General features: G+C 59.1%; 1 protein-coding gene and 1 pseudogene across 1 annotated transcript in view; both read right to left on the minus strand.

Annotated features, from left to right (window-relative positions):
• LOC142009057 (vacuolar protein sorting-associated protein 28 homolog) overlaps positions 1–20,033 on the minus strand; it is a 251,897-nt gene that overhangs the window by 83,171 nt on the left and 148,693 nt on the right. The window lies entirely within an intron of this gene.
• Positions 85–10,812, minus strand: LOC142008377 (tonsoku-like protein; annotated as a pseudogene).

A 20,033-nucleotide genomic window follows, 5' to 3' on the forward strand; every position in this document is an offset into this window, starting at 1 on the left:
TCTGCCCAAGTTCCCTCTGCGAGCAGCCACAGCCCCAAGCAGGATGGGCCTCTTGTGTGCTCCAGCTGCGAGCGGTCGGGCACTTCAGATGCTCTTACAGAAGAGCTTGTGGTGCTGCGTGACTGTGCTCAGAGAGGTGCCCGGGGGGCCAAGCCAGGACTCACCCACGCCCCGCTGGTTGCTGCCGCTCAGCTGCCGGCTGCAGAGCCGCAGCTCACGCACATTGGCAGAGACCCGGGCCCACGTGGTGCTGTCCAATGGGCCTCGCACCCTGCAGCCTGCGGGAAGGAAACAGGCCGTTGTAGCCACTGTGGCGCACTGAGAATCCTGGACCCGGCCCAAGAGGGGACAGGCTGGGTGACCCCCCTTGTGCCCTTTCTATCAGCTGCAGCCCCTCGCTACTCCAGTCCTGCCTCCTCTGCTCTGCTCTGCTCTGCTCTGCACACCACTATGGAGAGAGAAGCAACTCGGCAGCGCCAGCCAGGCCGGGGGCTCTGCTGGATCAGGAGCAAAACTCCAGGGCTCACAGCCTGCCCCTGCCCCCTCAGGATCACCTCTCAGTCCCTCCAGCGAGGGCAGGGTGATGCTCCCCCGGCCCTGCCAGGTGCAGGGAAGCAGGACCCCTCCGCAACCCAGGGATCTTGGAGCCCTTCACCCCCTCACCTGCCAGGCTGAGGTATTGTAGCCCCTGGCGCCTCTCCCCCAGCGCTGACAGCAGCATCTGCAAGCCCCCGCTGGTAACCTCTGGGTTCGCAGACAAATCCAGGGAGATGAAAGTGGGACAAACCAGGAGGCACCTGGGACCAAGAGAGTCAAACAGCCCCATGCCTCTCGGCTCACCCACAATGCACTGCTGCCCCATGGCCCACCCACTCCCTGTGGGCTAGGTGTTAGATGTGCGGTGTGCTGGCACTGCAGCCTTGGAGCGAGACCCCCAGGGAGCACAAGGTGCGACGGGGAAGGGAGGCAGCTGGACAGGTGTACTGCCTGTGAAGTGCAGTAGCAGAACCAGCAGCTCCACCCGACCACCAATCCACGTACGCCCGGTTCTGTAGGCAGGTCCTGCCGCTCACCAGGCCTCCCACCCAAGGGCTTGTGGCTCAGACTCCCTTCCCACTCGGCCTCTTTTTACGGGAGGGGGTTCACCTGGTGGCCCAGAAAAGCACAATGCAGGGACAGAAGGTGGCCAGTGGGCTAAAGGCGAACATGGCCACCTTACCTCTCACTCAGGCTCTCTTCCTACTATGTCCCCATGGGCTGGCTGCTGGGCCCAGCCACCCCACGGCTCCTACCCAGCAGGAGATCACTCCGCATAGGACCCAGCTGGGTGAAGGTTGGTGTCACACACCCACCCCATTACCTTCTGCCCCACAGCAAAGCCCCTGGCCCAGGGACCCCAGCGCTGCCCCTTTACCTGGCCAGCTCTGCGACAGCCTCATCATTCAGGTGGTTCCCAGAGAGAGCCAGGTGGGTGAGCGCACATCCCTGCTGGAATGGAACGGGGGGGGCTGAGCCCAAAGACACACCCCACAGCTGAGCCAGTCAGGGCCAAGCCAGCTGCGTGAGAGGCCCACAGCCCCAGGACAAAAGGGGCTCCCCTGCCACGTGCAGAGCTCCTGCAACTCCTGGAGCCAGAGAAGGGTTACTGCAGGACCCCCTTGCACCCGTACCTGTGTCAGGCACCTGACCACCGGATCCACGAGAGGCTCGCCTAGGCGGGCCGCCACCGAGCCAATCTCCAGCTGGCTGAGGGTGGCGTAGGGCAGACTCCTGAGCAGCAGCTGCAGGCCGCTGGAGCCCAGGGCATTGTGAGACAAAGCGAGGGTCTTCAGGTGCACAGCTCCTGGGCCGGGGCATGCGGGAGAGACAGCGTGTTAAGAGTGAGCCAGCTGCCGTCTGGCCCGGGCAGATAAAGGAGGCTGGGAGCTTGGCGGAGGGCCTGTCCATAGCTGCCTAACTGGAAACTCAGGCACCCAACAGGCCTGCACTGGGAAAGAACGGCAGAGCAGGCTGCTGTGGGGCAGACCTGGCAGGGAACCCAGGGCGTGGTGGCTGTGGGGCAAGACTGAGGCAAGCCCAGGCCTGGGTAGCTGCGAGCTGTGGGGCAGAAGCTGGCAGAGAGCGGACAGGACAGCGGTCCGCATTCTTTCCATGAGTGGAACCATCCTCACCCCCAAGCTGTAGGCCCCGTCCCAGTGAATGGGGCCCTCCTGGCAGTGCCTCTGTGTCACAGGGGGGCCTAGCCTGTAGACCGTGGTGCTGGGGGAGGGGAGCCACAAGGGAGGGCACCACCTGTACCATGAGGCCACGCCTGCTGTGCCCCCACTCGGGGCTGGGGGAGTGCAGGGGCACTTACCTTTCAGGCTGTTGGCCAGCAGGAGGCGCTGGTGCTGCCCAAAAGCCTCAGAGAAGCCACAGGCCTGCAGCCGGAGCGTGGTCAGGACCGGGCAGGCTCGAACCAGGCAGGCCAGGGCCTCGCAGCTCTTGTCCCCTAGGGGGTTCAGGCTGAGGTCCAGCTCTTCCAGGCTCTGGAACAACAGGGGCGGAGGAGTCACCCCAACCTGCTGGGCTCTGCCCTGTGCCACCAGACAGCCGGGGCTGCACCCCCGCTGGGAGGACCACAGCGGCAGCCTCAGCCCCAGAGAAGGGACGGAGCAGCAGAGCCCCCCCCATGCTACAGGGACCCTCTCAACCAGCCCCTCCCCAGAAGGACCTAGGAGCAGGCACCTTGGCACCAGCACGGCCACAGCTTACTCCTCCCTGATCCGGGGAGCCCCTGGTGTCCATCAGGGCAGCCCTGGCAGGAGCTCATCAGGGCCCTTTACACCAGCAGTGCCAGAGCCGTAGCCCAGAGCGCCAGGATGGGCAGCTTGGGGGTCCCCGAACCTGCTTGTGTCTCCGGGGTTCAGGCGGGAGGCCGGGGCCCCTCCCACCTGCCGTTGAGGGGAAGGGAGGTGCTGGACACACCCACAAGCCAACCTGGAAGACCGCTTGGGAGGGCAGCCCTGCTGCCAGCGCGCGGAGCCCCTCAGCACCGAGCTGGTTGGCCGACAGGTCGAGGAGGGCCAGGCTGGGCATGGTGCCCAGCGTAGCCAGCAGCTCGGCAGCCAGGCCATCGTCCAGCCCCGTCCCAGCCAGCCGCAGCTGGCGGATGGAGCTGTGCAGCTTGAGGGCACGCAGGAGTGGGGTGAGGTGGGGTTGGTGCAAGGAGAGGCCACAGGTGCTGAACGAGGGGCCCGACTCCTGCAGCTCCATCATCTTCAGCAGAAGCCGGTGCTCGCCTGCAACAGGAGTCCATGAGGGAAGACCAGTCGCTGTGGGGCACCCAGACTGACGAGCTCCCAGCCAGCTGCTGCCTGACCGGGGCTAGAGCCAAGCAGCCAGGGAGAGGGTGGGGGGCAGCCGCGACCGAGGACACCCTCCCCCTGCCCAGCACCACGTGGGGGGCAGCCGCGACCGGGGGCTCCTGAAATTGCGCACCGTTCAGCGGATGCTGGACAGGTCTTCCCCTGGCATGTAGCACGGCCCTGGGGGTGCCAATCTGTCCACCCGAAGCCACATTCCACCTCTGTCCCCTTCCGTAGCTGGGCCAGTGACCCGGAGACTGAGGGACTTGCCCGAGGTCACACACGCAGACGGTGGCACAGCTGTGCCCAAGCCCCCTGGACCAGCCTTCCCACTGGAGCCCCTCCTGCCTGTCCCCCCCACGGGCCGGGTGGCACTCTCCCCAGCCGGCTGACCGCCCTGAGGCGCTACAAAACCCAGCGAGACCCTGTACATCCAACGGTTCCCACACGCAGGCAGGCAGCAGGGTCCGTGGCATCCCCTTACCCACGGCCAGGCTGCAACAGGCCTTGCGATACCGGTCGGCGAGCGGGGGCAGGTCCCAGGACTGCACCTCTGCCAACACCTGCAAGGCAGACGAGAGCCCTATGGGTAGGAAGGAAGGCCGGCTGGCTGGGCAGCACTGGCAGGCTCAAACACAAGGGGAAGGGCATCGCCAGTGAGGGGTGAAGCCAGACCTCCGAGCTCCCAGTCATCTGGGCCCTGCCGGTTGGTGCAGAGTCCACAGTGATGGGCCCCACCACGACCCTTCAGCGGCCTACAGGGGGACCTGGTGGGCTCAGCCCTGGAAGCGCCAATCCTGGCTCGGGTGCCCCTCACCTCCTCGTTGCTTTGCAGGACGTCCACGATGAGATCCTGGGGAGCCAGCAGTGCCCCTTCCTTCTTGAGGGTGAGCTGGGGCAGCAGGCCACAGGCCTGGTAGTGGCGCTGCGCCGCCTGCTCTGCCAGCCACGCCACCGGGCATCTCTCGAGGCCACTGCAAGGGAAGGGAAGGGAAGGGAAGGGCAGGGCTGAGCCAGAGTGCCCCACCAGAACCAGGCCCCCAGCCCGCCCTCCCAGGGTGGGGCAGGAACAGGGCAGCCCCCCCAGTGGCAGAGGGGAATGGCCCTGTTACCCCAAGTCCCTGACCCCCTGGCGCTGCCTGGGAGCTGGACCCCTCCAAGGGTGCTGCTAATGTTGCCCCAGACCCGGCTGGGGGGGCAGGACTCCCGGGCTCTGGGCCACGCTGGGAGGAAGGATGCGAGGCGGCTCTCACCTGTGGGGCACGGGGATGAGGAAGACGTTGTCTTGGACCCGGACCCGCACTCGGATGGGGGGTGGCCGAGTCGGGGCTGCAGCCAGCAGTGGGGCCTGGGAACAGGAGAGGGGAGTCAAGACCCAAGAGACAGCCCAGGGGACTCCCTTGCTGTTGTGCACCCCCAGCACCTCACCTGTGGGGCCTCTCCACTGCTGTCTACGGGCCTCAGACCAGCGGCTGGCTCCGGAGCCACCAGGGCCTGGCCCCCGCGGGACCGACCCAGCGACGTCCTGTCCACTATCTGGGTGAGGCGGCTTTGCCGGGCCCTCCTCTTCTGGGGCAGAGCAGCTGGGAAGGGGGCTGCGCCGTCGCTCTCAGACCCACTGGTGCCCCCTGAGTCCGAGCCCGACTCCCCCGGGCGCCGGTGGCTCCTCTTGCGGGGCTCCCGGCTCGCACCCAGGTCGTCCTCCAGCCAGTCATCCCCCACGTACTCCTCGGCTGGGATCAGGGCCGGCCTGGCAGAGGCCTGGCAGGACTGGGCACTGCCCACGCCACGGATGGCTGCTTCGTACTTGGCCTGCCCGGTGCCAGCGGGGGGCAGCCCAGGCTCTGCCCGCCCGAGGAACCCCGGCACCCGGCTCTCCTCGGCCGGCGCCCTCAGGCTCAGGAGCCGCTGCCTCTTCTTGACGGGCCGGAGCGGGGTCATGCACTCGTCCAGCTTGGCCCAGCACTCTGGCCCCTGCCCGCCACACTGGGTCAGGATCCTGCAGGGCGCAGTCGCCTTCGTGGAGGGGCCCCCACTCTGGGGCTGGGGGGCCACAGCTGAGTGGGGGGGTGTCAGCGGCTCAGAGAGCTCCGCATCAAACAGCTGGCTCTGCGGCACATCCTGTGGGGGCTGAGCCACCTCTGCTGCTGGGCGGGAGACAGGGAACCCCGTGAGTTGGGCCCAGCCCCCAAGAGATGGCCCCCCACAGCACCACTCCCACCCGGCCTCACCTCGCCCCACCACCGCCTCCTTGAGCAGCTGCTCCATGGCTCGGCAGCGCTGGCGCGTCTCCTGGTCCAGGTCCCGGCCGTACATCCTCACCCACTCCCGGAGGGTGCCCAGAGGGCTCAGGCCCTGCGGCGGATAAGATGGAGGGGCTGAGCCTCAGGGCCGCCCCCAGAAACCCCACAGCTGTGCAGGGGTGCCGAGCCCAGCGCCCGCCCACAGGCCGCTGCTCCCCCACCTTGGCGTTCCTCAGCACCGCCGACGCGCCCCTCTGGAGCAGCAGCTCGGCCACGTCGAAGTGGCCGCAGTTGAGAGCGTCGTGCAGGGGGGTGATCCCCTCGCAGCCTGGGCCCCCGGGGTCATCGATGGAGGCACCACGCTCCAGCAGCAGCCGCACGATCTCTGGGCACAGGAGCCAGCAGTTACTGCTGGGTGGCAGCACCAGGGCCCCCTCCAGCCGGCCCCCATCACCCGTTCCAGCCCCTGCCGTCATCCGCCCCCCACACCGACACCCTCCCACCCTCCTCACCACTCACCCAGGTGCCCGTGGTTACAGGCCTCGTGCAGCGGGGTCCAGCCGCAGTAATCCCGCGGGTTCAGGGGGTGGCCCTGCCCCCAGGAGGAAAGAGACATGAACAGGCATGAGGGTTACGTGGGGGCCGGGTGCCCTGCTGGGCTTCATGCCAACTCCCGCAGGATCTCCCCCTCCAGCTGCCCTCCCTGCGGGCCAGGCCGGGAAGCTGCCCCAGTGCCCAGCGCCTACCTGGCTCACTCCCACGCGCCCTGCAGGCAGGACACACTTGCTGAACGCGTCCCCTGCTGGGGGCTGTGAGGGCCAGAGCAGAGGGACGCCGCGACCCCAGCCAGCCGCCCAGCTGCCCCCACGGGCCGACGGAAGGTACCCCAGGGCGCCCTGCCCGGGAACGAGGAGCGGCTCCCACCTGCTCCAGGAAGAAATGGACCCGGCGCAGGTTCCCGTCGATGCAGGCGCGGTGCAGCGGGGTCTCACCCCGGTCGTTGCGCCGGTTCCACTGCAGGGCACAGGGAGGGCGGAGGCGGGGTCAGCACTGCCCGGGGGCCCCAGATCAGAGCCACCCCCTCGGCCCCCCGCCCCGCGCAGCGCCCTGGGATCCGGCCTCGCCAGGGCAGGAGCTGGAGCGACGGCCCCACGGGGCGAGGACGCTGCGCCCAGGCCCAGCCTCACCTTGGCGATCCTGCGGCGGCCAGGCACGCTCTTGCTGTAGCCGTCCAGGTCATCTTCCTCCCCGTCTGGAACGCACAGGCCTGAGTGAGGCACCCGGCTCCAATACAGCCCCCACCCTGCCAAAGGGGGGCCCGCGCCAGGCAGACGCGCAGGGCTACAGCCTCACCCGGCCGGGACTCGGCTCCGGCTCCCTCCCCGTCCCCCCCAGCCGGCCCACTCACCGCTCTCAGACAGCTCCAGGTCGCTCTCATCCAGGGGCTCGCTGCTGTCCTCCTCCTCCTCCTCCTCCCCCCGGCTGTCCCTGGCGCTGCTCCAGCCCTGCGAGCGGCACAGGCCCTGAAGCCTGGCCAGCGTGTCGGGGGCCTCAGGGCGCCCCCACTTCTGCTGCAGGGGGTGAAGGTGCTGTAGGATTTGCCGCTGGGGGGGTGAAAGGATGGGCTGATCACCCTGCCCAGCCGCAGATGGGGTTGGGCGCTCCCAGGGCTGCTAGCCCAGGCCTTGTCAGCTGGGGGCGCTGGCCTTTAAGGCAGTCCCCAGGCCCCCCCCCAGGCCTGAAGGGGCCCTGCAGGGAGCAAGGCCAGGGCACTGACCATTGGAGCAGCTCCCAGGTCCCCCAGCCCCTGCCTAGCCCAGAAGCAGCAGCTCCCAGCACTGACCACTGGAGCAGCTGCCAGGCCCCCCAGCCTGGCCCAGCAGACAGGCTACGAGTGAGGGGAGGACGCTGGCTAGGCACTCTCGAGTCCAGCCCCAGCACCGCAGCTGCCCTGGGCGCCTTTCAGCTCCGAGCCCCGGCACCCCACGCCCTTCCCCTGCCTTTCTGCTGTGCTGGCGCAGGAGGAGCCGGGTGCAGCCTGGAATCCTGGGCGGAGTGAGGAGCTGGGCTCCCCGGCAGGTGAGCAGCACGGTCCCTCCCGGGCATGTGCCAACAAGGAGCAGAGCCTGGAAGCGGGAGGGGGCCAGAAACCAGCACTTTCGGCCACAGGCCCTAGCAGGGAGGTGTTGTGCGTAGGGCGGGGGGCTGGGAGGACTCCTGGGTGCCAGTCTCAGATATCGCAGGCTCGGGGGACCCCGGGAGGGGCACTGCCAGCTGCCCAGCCTGAAGGGGGTGCTGCAGGCGAGCACTGGCATCCCCATTGGGCAGCAGCTTTGGGCCCGTCCCCTCACCTGCAGCCTGGGCTCCCCAGCCTGCTCCGCGCACCGGAGCGCGCTCTGAAAGCAGGGCTCCAGGGCCTCGTAGCCTTCGCCAGCCTCCTCCCTGGCCAGGGCGATGTTCAGCCAGGTCTTCCCCTCCTGGGGCACACAGACAATGGGATTAGCTTCCCCCCACCAGTCCAGCTCCACTGGCAGGGAGCCCACCCAGGGGCACGGGGTAAGTGACAAAGAGCAAGTCCTTTGCCATCCTGACTCTTACGCCTGCCCCACCCTCCTTCCCTGCTCCCGAGCTGTGGGGCCCAGCCAGGCCCTGCTTGCTAGCTGAGCTCCCCTCCCGCAACTCCCCAGAGCACGGCCAAGCCCAGCACGGGGTCCCCAGGCCCTGCAGGGTGAGACCGGCGGGCAGAAGGCAGAGCCCAGGCCGCCCCCTCACCTCCAGTGGGTTTCCTCGCCGCAGCGCCAGCTCCGTCTGCTAGTGCTGGACCGCCCGGCCGGGCTCCCTCAGGTCCGCAAAGGTGGTAGCCAGAGAGACGTGGATCACAGCCAGCTCCTGCTCAGGCTTCTGCAGGGACTCGGCGTAGCGCAGCTGCCAGAGACACCGTCCACAGCATGCTGTGCCCGGGGTGGCCGCCCGCCCCCGCAGGGCTCGCCCAGCCCCATCCCTGCTGCCTGCAGGAATCTGAGCTGGTGCCCCTGCCCTCGGGCCAGAGCTTGGCAGCACTTCGGCGGCTAGGAGGAAGCGGAACCAGCCCCTTACCATGCACGGAGCCCAGCCTCGAGGCAGCCTGGTCCTCCCCCAGCCCACAGGCCGAGAGCAGGGGCAGCCCTCACCCACCTGCCTCTGGTAGAACTCCACCGCCCGGCGATAGTCCCCATGCTTGGAGAACAGGTCCCCCAGCTGCTCACACAGGCCCAGGGCTGTCTGCAAGTCGCCGGGCACTGCCTCCTCCAGAGCCTCCTGCAGATGGCTGACCTTCATGGCTGGGGGAGAGGCCAGCAGTGTGAGTGGCACGCACCGGGGGTGGGCTGGGTTCTTCCCCCTAGAGGCTCAGGGCAGGTAGGGGAGCCACAGGTGAAGGGGTATGTGGGGACCAAGGTCCCCCTCACCCAACCCAGCCTGCAGGCCTCTGGGACAGTGAGCACCTGCCGAGCCCCCTTCGCTGCCCCCCTGGGCTGGTGCGGGGTCAGTGTCTGTGAAGGGGAGGGGCTGCACTGAGAGCCAGAGGTGGAGAGCTCCCAGCCCCAGTCAGCCTGGGCTGAGCCCTGGGGAGTGACACCCAACCTCCTCCCGGCCAGCTGCACAGGCCACTGGGTCCCCTCAGCCCCCCCCGCGCCGTGTCGCAGGGAGCCCCAACCCGAGCCCCCTCAGCGTAACGCAGGTTCCTGCGGATGCTCTCGCGCTGCTGGGGCTGCTGGGAGCCCAGCACGTAGGCCTTCTTCAGCGAGCGCCTGGCGGCCACAAAGTCCCCCAGGCTGAGGAGCACCTGCAAGGCCCCAGGGCAGCAGGGTCAGCAAGGGGAGGGGCAGAGAGGTCCAACTACCAAAGGGTGCTGGCCTGGCTGGGGGGAGGGGGCTGTCCCCTTGCTGGCCATGCTGGGTGGTCAGGCCCCAGGGGGAAGAGCTTGGGGGCCAAGTACGGGCTCCCCGCTGCCCTCACCTGGGCGATGCCGGCACAGCACTCACTCTCCATGCACTTCTCCTTCATGGTGTGGGCGCAGTCGCGTGCCCGCTCCAGGCAGCGCATGGCCTTGGAGTGCTGCCCCTCCCGCAGGTGGATGTGGCCCAGATTGAAGTAGGCCCGGTACAGGTCTTCGTAGAGGTGAGTCTGCCTAGAGGGAGATGGGTCACCCCCAGGGTCGCCCGCCCATTCACGTCCTCAGGAAACCCCTGGGCCCTGGGCCCCCACCTGACACCCCCCAGCCACAGCACCAGCCGGTTTCCTGAGCCAAACGGCTGCAGCCACCAGCAGAGGGTGAACCCCAGGGAAACACAGGAGCTCTTCAGAGGGGCCTTCGGCCTATCAGCACCACCACCCGCCCCCCCCAGGGAGGGGCCAGGGCCTTACTCGGAGATGAAGATGCTCTTCTTGATGTACTGGCTGCACCTGGCCTGGTCCTTCATGCTGTCGTACACCAAGCCCAGGTTGAGGTAAAGCCGGGCCCTCATCTCACTCAGCTCCCGCTGCGGCACCTTCCCTGGGACAGCCAGAGCCAGCCCGTCACCCAGCCGGCTCCACAAGGCAGGAGCTCCAGGGCCAGAGAGGGGCTGGACAGGTCCTGGACCCCTCACCCTCCAGCTGGCCGAATGAGCTGAGCAAATTGTCTCCCAAGGGATGGGGTGCGAGTGCTGGGAGGTCCCTACGGAACAGTCTCGGGCACGGTCCTGGCTGCCCTGCTGTGGAACCGAGAGGTCAGAAAAGGCTGGAGGTCCCTGAGTGCCCCTGCATATCCTACAATCCCGGCGGCGAGCCTAACTGGGCCTTACAAGCCAGCACGAGTAGATGGGAAGCCCGGATGAAAGCCTGAGGGCCTGCCACTTCCTGGCCAGGCCAGGGAGTTCCAGCTTGGGGAGGGGATGGAGCTCAGGGACCAGGGACATCCCAGATGCAGGCTCTGGGGCAAGGACAAGGGGTAAAAGGTGGGGACTTAGACCGTCTGGTCAGACAGCCAAGGCAGAGGCCGACTGGTGACCCTCCCCAGGGCGCACCACATCCCAAGCTGATGGCTCCCCTCCCTAGCTCCGTGTCCCACAGCTCCCAGCCCGGCTCTCACCTTCCAGCTGCTCCTCCAAGATGGCCAGGCTCTTCACGAAGGCCTGCTCCGCCTCCCAGAGCGCCTCCCCGGCCTGGCCGCTCTCCGCCACGAACATGTAGGTGCGGCCAATGGTGGCCCAAGCCCTCTGCTGCTCAGTGTGGTCGGACACAGCGCAGGCCAGCTCCAGATGCTGGCGCTGGTGCTGATGGAGCAGGAGAACAAGAGGGCGCATGAGACCCCCCAAGCCCCATGGATCTGGGCTGGCTTTGAATTGGGCCCTGCAAGGCTGACAGCTCAGGGGTTACCACTATGTGCCCTAGTGTTCCCTTTTAAACCCCTCCAGCCATTCTGTCGCCCCTCCTCTGGCTTGCTGCCCCTCTCACCCCGTGGCCTTTGGCGGGGCTGAATACTGGGAAAGTAGCTCTCAGCCCAGCTGCTGGGGAGCCCCAATCCCTGCAGCTGATTATCCCCCTCTCCCCCATTACCTTCAAAGCAGCTTCATAGTTCTCCAGCTCAGCCAGGCGCTCCCCAATCTTCCGGTGGGCCACGGCACAGCCGATAACATCCTCCACGCTCTCCAGGAGGCGCAGCTCCTCCTGGTGCTCCACCAGCGCCTCTCGGTACCGCCCTGCCGGGAGCAGAGAGACACTGGGGTGACGAGCGAGCCAGCTGGCTTCCCAAGGCACAGCAGGGGCCCCTGGGATGAGGCGCACCCATTCCATCAGCTACAAGAGCAGCCAGAGTAACAAGCCCGGGGCGTAACCCCTCTTGGGGCTCAGAGCTGACATGCACCGGGGACTCAAGAGCACATCTCCTATGTTAACAACAACAAGTCCCGTGGCACCTTATAGACTAACGTATTTTGCAGCAAAGGCTTTCGTGGGCAAAGACCTGCTGCATCACATAGAATCAGAGAACACTAGGACTGGAAGGGACCTTGAGAGGCCATCGAGTCCAGCCCCCTGCCCCAATGGCAGGACCAAGTACTGTCTACACCATCCCTGATAGACATCTATCTAACCTGTTCTTAAATATCTCCAGCGACAGAGATTCCACAACCTCCCTTGGCAATTTATTCCAGTGTTTGACCACCCTGACAGTGAGGAACTTCTTCCTAATGTCCAACCTAAACCTCCCTTGCTGCAGTTTAAGTCCATTGCCTCTTGTTCTATCCTCAGAGGCCAAGAAGAACAAGTTTTCTCCTTCCTCCTTATGACACCCTTTTAGATACCTGAAAACCGCTATCATGTCCCCCCTCAGCCTTCTATTTTCCAAACTCAACAAGCCCAATTCTTTCAGCATTTCTTCATAGGTCACATTCTCTAGACCTTTAATCATCCTTGTCGCTCTTTTCTGGACCCTCTCTAGTTTCTCCACATCCTTCCTGAACTGCGGTACCCAGAACTGGACACAATACTCCAGCTGAGGCCTAACCAGCGCAGAGTAGAGCGGGAGAATGACTTCTCGTGTCTTGTTCACAACACACCTGTTAATGCATCCTAGAATCATGTTTGCTTTTTTTGCAACAGCATCACACTGTTGACTCATATTTAGCTTGTGGTCCACTGTAACCCCTAGATCCCTTTCTGCTGTACTCATTCCTAGACATGCTCTGACAAAGCGGTTCATTGCCTCCAATAGGTCATGCTCCAAAATCTCTGTTAATCTATAAGGTGCCTCAGGACTGCTTGTTGTTCTCGAAGTTACAGACTAACATGGCTCCCTCTGTGATACTCATCTCCCATGTTGTAGCTGACGGCCTCTGATTTTCTAGCTACAGGAAATACAGTGGCTCTAGCACACTTGGATGGCAGCAGAGCATCAGACAAAATTAGCTACATGCAACGTTAGCCAAACTGGAGCACTCTGGGATCAGCCCAGGAGCGTACAGGGGGAGAGAACAGGCTTCAGGGGGTGAAGGCAACAGGCTGTGCCGAAAGGTAAACTGGCAGAGGGCAGGGATGCTCCTGGCACAGCTCCTCAGAGATCCGACACGAGCCCAGTTGTACCATATCTATTAATGCCCAAGGCAGGAACAGCAGGAGTGCACTGATGGGCTTTGCTGCAGACACAAGTCAGGAAGGGCGCTCGCTCCGGAGGAGGATCGGCATGGTAGGCAGAATGATCGGGGGGATCTCAAAGCCTGCAGCAGAAACGAGGCGCTGCTCAGTACGACAAAGGACAAGGTGCTTGGAGTGAAGGGCTACCGATAGCCGGAGGCTCATCAGCTGAAGTGAAGGAAGGTGAGAGAAACCTGGATGCTTTGGCTGGTTATAGGGTGACTAAAGCCACCTATGCAATGCAGCCACACAGCAGGCAAAGGCACAGTCTCTCCAGCAGAGAGAGGACCACGTCCATGACTGGTGACAGCTGGTCTGGAACACGAAGTACCATTTCCTGAGCACAAAGGGGGACTTCACCCCAGAGAAAGGCAGAGAAGAGCCACTCAGGTTGTTGAGGAAGGCAGAGGTGACTGGAAGAACTTGGCTGGCCTAGCTCGCAAAGAGAAGGCTGTGAGGGTGTCCCCCGAGTCTCCGGTGATACACCCAGGAGGTCAGGCCCAGGCTGGGGCCAAAGCAGGGAATGCAAGGGACAATGCTGGCCTGAGAACAGAGAGTCTTGAGTAAAGTTGGCTGGCACAAAGGAGAAGGTTTCTAACCATTGCAGGGAGCTGTGGGGACGGAGGCCAAACAAGATTCAGGTTAAGGAGAGAGCTAGACGTCACAATGGCAGGGAGTTTCAGGCATGGGGCGTTCTTCTTCAAGAGCAGGGCTCAGGTCACAGGCCAGGATCATCGCACTGAATCGGCTCCCTGCTGGGGGAAGGTCAGCTGTGTGGCAGACACAATCTCCTGGGGGCTGGTCCCAGCCCATGGATGTACCATCCCTGCAAACAAGAGCCATTCCAGGCCTGCTCCCACGGCCAGGAGCCCTCCCCAGCCCAGCCGTCACAAACACAGCCAGACCAGCACCGACAAAGACAGCCTAGAGCATTGCCCAGTGACCAACTTTCCAACGGTGGCCCCAAAAGCAGGGCCTCCAAACCTTCCTCAGAACGGCTCTCCCGGACCCATCTCTCCCAGCGTCAGCCCTGGCCACGAGAGCCAGACAGCAGTCAGCTAGCCACCCTTTGCCATTGAGAGCCAGGCCCTGGGACCCACTCACCATGTCTGGCCAAGATCTCCCCAAGCTGGTTGCAAATGGCAGCTTCCTCCTTCAGGCTGCCACTCCTCCGGGCCTTGTCCTTTGCTTTCTGGAGCACTGGGGGGCCGGGGGGAGAGAAGAACATCAGAACCCGGTCAAGCTCCCACAGCCTGTCAGCATCAAACCCCTCTGGCGCAGAGTCATCGGCCCTCTAACTACGTGCCCAGCTCAGGGCAACAAATCACAACACGCAGGACTTCCAATTACCTCCACCACCATGGAATCTGACCCCCAGCCTGGCTGCATGCTCCCTGGGGGAGACAGGAGCTGAGTCCCAGACAGATGGACAGGACTGTCGCAGGGTAGTCCAAACCCCCTCGCCCCACACTGCCCAGACCCATCTGGGAGCCCAGCTCAACGATCCCACCTATAAATGACCCTCTCTCTGGCCCCACATGTTGACCCACACACCCTCAGCCCCACCCACCTCCACCCTCTCTGACACCCTCCTGCCTCCCTGCCACACACAACTGCAATATCGCTTTCAAATCCCGCACCCCCTCTGCCCTTGCCAACCTATCACCCACCTGCCTCTGACTCCCCCCATAACCCGGCCCCCTCTGCTCCCCCATCACGCCCCAGATGGTGCACCCCCTTCGATCCCCCCATCACCCCACACCCCACTGCCCTGCCCCCATCACCCCACCCCATCACTGCCCTGCTCCCTCTCACCTCCCATCACCCCACACCCCTGCCCCACCCCCTCTCACTCCCCATCACCCCATACCCCGCCCCCTCTCACCCCCCATCACCCCACAACCCCCGCCCTGCCCCACCCCCATCACCCCACCCCACACCCCATCACTGCCCTGCTCCCTCTCACCTCCCATCACCCCACTGCCCTGCCCCGCCCCCTCTCACCCCCCATCACCCCACACCCCACCCCGCCCCCTCTCACACACACCCCCTAGAGCTGGAAGGGACCTCTGGAGGTCATCTCATCCAGTCCCCTGCCCTGGCATCAATTTGCCCCAATCCCTCAATGGCCTCCTCAAGGCTTGAGCTCACACCCCGAGGTTTAGCAGGCCAATGCTCAAACCCCTGAGCTATCTCCCCACCCTAATTAACAGACGTTACTCATAACTTTAACTATAAAAATTATACGTGTACATAAATAGATTTTACAGGTCCAGGGGGTTATAACATTAAAAATGATAGGTCACAAGTCATTTTTTGTTCAAAACATTTCTGAGTTATTCATAGGTGTGTTCATAACCCTTTTTCCGTAAAGCGTGGGGGGGATGGTCCGTCACAACAATATGTTTAATCGACTCTCTGGGTAACTTTTTTAGTGCGTCAACAAAAGCAGAGAGAAGCAACTGATGTCCACAGTCAACAATCTTATCTGGTGGCTAAACTGTGCTGCAGTCGGACAAATGCAAGGGCGAAATGACAGAACCCGGAAAAAAAAAGATTCGAAGGCTGTGCACTTTTAAAAATGAGTGGCTGCAACTCCCAGAGTATCAGAATTGGCTTATAAAGGCAAGTGAAGACTCAGGATATTGTTCTATTTGTGATGTTCAATTCACAGTTAAGTTTGATTCTGTAAAAGCCGTCAAGCATCATGCAGAAACAAAGGGTCACAAAATCAAAATACAAGGACAGGTGTGGTGTAATGCTAGCAATAAAGTCTCCGTAAAGAGTAACAATGCTGAAGAACAACGCATATGCGCAGCTGAATTGCTTTTAACATATCATGGAGTTAAACGCTACCACAGCTACCGTTCTCAAGATTGTGGAAATAAACTGTACCCCTCCGTTTTCCCTGATTCCAAAATAGCTTCCAAAATTCACTGTGGAATGACAAAAGTAGAAGCTTTGATCGAGGCTGTATTAGCACCACATTCTTTAAAACTGGCTGTGCAAGACATTGGATCAGCACCTTTCTCAGTCTCAGTGGATGCTTTTAATATAGGGAGCATGAAACTATTCCCAGTTGTCATCCAGTACTTCAATAAAGATAAGGGAATCTGCACATCACTCCTAGACTTTCTTGAAGATGCAGATGAAAAATCAGAGGTGATTGTAAAGAACTTCAAAATGCCAGTCTGGTACAGAATAAAATTGTGGCATATGGAGAGAGAGATTTTGAAGAAAATGAGTCTGGTTTTGTGCACCTAAAACAAATGCTGGATTTACCAAACCTTGTACCAACACATTGCAGCACTCAGATAGTACACAATACAGCAAAGCATGGCTTGAGAATGCTCTCTTACGACGTAGAGTGTTTGGTCCTCAAGGTCTTCAGTGAAGTCTTTGCACTAGATGAGAATAACGGTGAACTTAAAGAGTTCTTTGATTTCATGAAGACAGACTATACAGAAATCTTACGCCAAGTACCTAAACGTTTTCTGGCCCTTTTCACTGCCATTGACAAGTTACTGAAGAATTGGCCGGCCCTCAAATCTTACTTTGTGAGTAAAGGGGAGGAGGATGTGAACTGCACAGTCTGGGCCTTTCTTTCTGAGCATAAGGACATAGCTTCCAATGATGAAACTATTACACTTCCTGAACTGTACATCTACTTTGTGCATAACCTTATGAGCCAATTTACCAGCACCATAAAGGTTCTTGAGAGTAATTACCTTCAGGTAACTGAACTGTATGCTACATTCAACAAGCTGAGAAGAGAGATTCAGAATCGACAAGAGAAAGGTTTCTATGGGTACGAGGTGATGCAACTCTTGAAAAAGCTACACCCTAACGAGCAGAACACCTTTATTGGAGACGCCCAGCAGACTTACATGCACATGCTCCGGTATCTAGAAAAGAGGTTTGATTTCAGTGAAAATTCTTTCTATAAGTTGTGTGCACCGCTCAGTCTGGACAGGCCTCTGGAGCTAGACAAATGGTGCACTTTGATGACAAACTTGGACATTCAAGTGGATGTAGATGAACTTTTCACAGAAGTGTCTGTATTGAATGATGCACTACCAATCCTAAAGGGTTCAATAATTAATGCCGAATCAGAACAGGAACAGCAGCAACATGAACGCCACCATCAGACCGGCAGCTCTGAAGTCTGGGTAGAATTCTTTAAGTGCTGCGAGGCCCCGAACTTGCTTAGAATTGTGCAGCGTGTGTTTGCTGTTCCAGCCAGCAACACCTTTGTGGAACGCGTTGTTAGCGTAATGAAGAATTTGTGGGCCGATGAAAGGAACAGGCTCCAAACAGACCTAGTGAAAGCTGAACTGTTTGTGCACTTCAACTATAAAATGACATGTGATGAGTTTGCTGGATTTCTGCAGACAGGGGCAGCTAAGGAGCTCATGGCGGCAGCAGCCAATTGTGAGATGTTTTAATTGACATTTCCCACACCGCTGTTTGGTCTAGACTAATGCTCCCTCTCATTTTTCCCATCTGTGTGCAGAATAAATTTTGTTACGTGCACTGATGTATGTGCAAGGATGTGCACCACCAGTTAAAAACGTGCTGCCAGCTGTGAGCGCTGTGCTGATCACCTGGGCGGCATATGAAGCTCTCCTGGGCAGCTGCCCAAGAGCTCAATATACCAGGAACCCTGATCTAGCGCAGGGTTTCTTAAACTATGTTCTGCAGAATACTGGTGTTCCCAGAACAACTCGCAGGTGTGCTGTGAGCATCTGACACTTTTTTGGTGTCATGATATGGTATTGGTATGTATGTTCTGTCTTTACAATCAGATACAATGTTACTATTTAATTTTATCAGGTACCACAGCAATGACTTCAGTTTGGTTTCGCTATATATGTTGCTAGTTGAGGGGAGCAGTTCTTTTTTTGGAAGAAAATTTTTGTAGCTGTTCCTCATAAATATAGTTTTGTTTGGTGTTCTGTGGTCTTAAGAATTTTAAGAAACACTGGTCTAGACTACCTGCTGTTATAATACAATATGGTAATATTTTAACGATCCTAAAATATTAAACATTAACCACTCTGGAGGCAGAAGGTGATTTAGTGGACCATACTTGAAGTTGCTCTACTTCATTACTTTTGAGCCAGGCAGACACTGAGCTGGCCCACAGCAAAGGTGAGTTTAAGCCCTGTCGCTGTCTTGCTTGTACCTCAAGTTGAGGAATAAATGCACAGAGAATTGGGTCCTCTGGTGGGGCATTGTTCTACACACTCATCACTATTGGGACAGTGAAAGTTCTTTATGGCTGTTTTATGGAGTTTCTTGTCCTGTTCTTGTATTTTTGTTTTTAAACTTCTGCAAAATACAAGGGATACAACGTTTGCATCGAATCAGTATGTGACATCGAGTGACATGTCCAGGCATTTTAAACTTTGCACCTAGCTGCATACTAAACCACACACAAATAAGCCATTTGCTTTCCCGAAGTTTTGTGGGTGCTTGGCCCCACTGAATATCTACTTAGCTTTATGAGGAAGTCAATTGAGATGCCTAATTTTAGGCAGTGAGGTTTTAAAGATTTTCTGTAGGTCCTTTAACTTGATAAAGGTATCCTGGAACCTAATCATTTGTCAGTTCTGTGCCAATGGTTTTTGTTACACCTGGAAACACTGTAGTTAAACATCGACCTTGGGTTTAATATCGCACAGATCCAGTCAGATCAAACCGTAACACCTCACCATCATTTTGTACTTTCCTACCTATCAGGTGGGAGGGAGTTGGCAGCTTGGATCCCGTCCTGCCAGCTGTTATCAACCATAACCATCAGCGTGACTGAGGGATTCCCAACACTTTGCAGTTCCAGTTCTTGTGGTCGCAATTTCTGCACTTCTGGGTTTAGCACCTCACTGCCCTCCAAGAGGGCTGGTCTCCAGATAGCTTAGCTCTTTCTGGAGGGAACCCCGCTCCATGTGTCATGGACACAACAGCAGATGGAGATACCACAGCTCAGAATATGGCACATCAATCTGCGTGAAGGTGTTAGTCTTGAGAAGATTGGTTGATTGATGAAACAATTTTCTTGGGCATTGGTGGTGTCCCCTTATCATACCCAAACCCTTTGTTAATGAGAATGAGAGCATCTTCGTGGATCTCCTGTGACATAGGGAAGTACCAGTGATTGCACTAACTGATACGTTGTTTGCCTTTGATCACACAGGAATAAAGTGGTAGACTTGTGAATTTAGCCAGGTAATCCTTACCTCCAGTCCAGTGCTCTAACCACAAGAGCAGCTGTGTTCCTGTTAGATGATGTTGACTGTACTAGCACTTAACAGGTGGGGTAACTCCCCCACTGAAGAAACTTATTAACTTTAATATACACATGTAATGGGCAATTTCACTTTAATTAGTATTGGGAGGCACGTTTTTACCTTCTGTGAACAAAAGGTCTCATCACTTTTACTTACTGATCCACTGTTGCTTTGAAGAATTTATCAAATCATCATCCTGGCTGTTCACTGCAATATCATACTCCAGAAATGATCAAAACAAAAAAAGCAGTAAACTCAATATTTAAGGCACAGAGAACCAAAAATAGTAATCAGGGTTCTGTTAATGACTTAAAAGTCTGCATCTTACTCAACAGGAATTTTCACAACAGTCTTGGAAGAGAGGCTGCTGAACTCTCTTTTATATTGAAATTCGACACATTAACACGTGGTTTGAACCGGGATGCAAATTTTCTGGGTTATTATGGGGGCTCTTTTGCATACTTGGCTTCATCTAATTCTTGACTCCCACCTCCCCCTCCACCCCTCTACTCTCTGATTTGCTCACCTTGATCATTTTTTTTCTGATTTGTCAACCTTGATTACTATTTTTGGTTCTCTGTGCCTTAAATATTGAGTCTGTTCTGGTCTGGCTATGATCTGAAGAAGTGGGTCTGTCCCACGAAAGCTCACCTAATAAATTATTTTGTTAGTCTTTAAAGTGCTACTTGACTGCTTTTTTGTTTTGATAGTATATAGACTAGCACGGCTTCCTCTCTGTTACTTTCCAGAAATGATCAGTGTATCTTGTATAATGATTGTGAAGAACCTGAATTTTGGTGTCAGATGCTACCAGCGTGGTGCTCTGCTCTCTCCAATGCTGGTATCACTCGGCTGCGTGCGTGTGTTCCCTCTGTGCGCTGCCCCAGCTCTGCAGACAGCCGACACAGCAGACCCGAAGAGAACCCCCAATGACCGCAGAGTCTAGTAAGGTGCAAAGGCACGTCGGCCAGGTTTATTGCCGTATTGGACACAATAATAGTTCC

Source organism: Carettochelys insculpta, chromosome 2, assembly GCF_033958435.1.
Source record: "Carettochelys insculpta isolate YL-2023 chromosome 2, ASM3395843v1, whole genome shotgun sequence".
Taxonomy (NCBI): Eukaryota; Metazoa; Chordata; order Testudines; family Carettochelyidae; genus Carettochelys; species Carettochelys insculpta.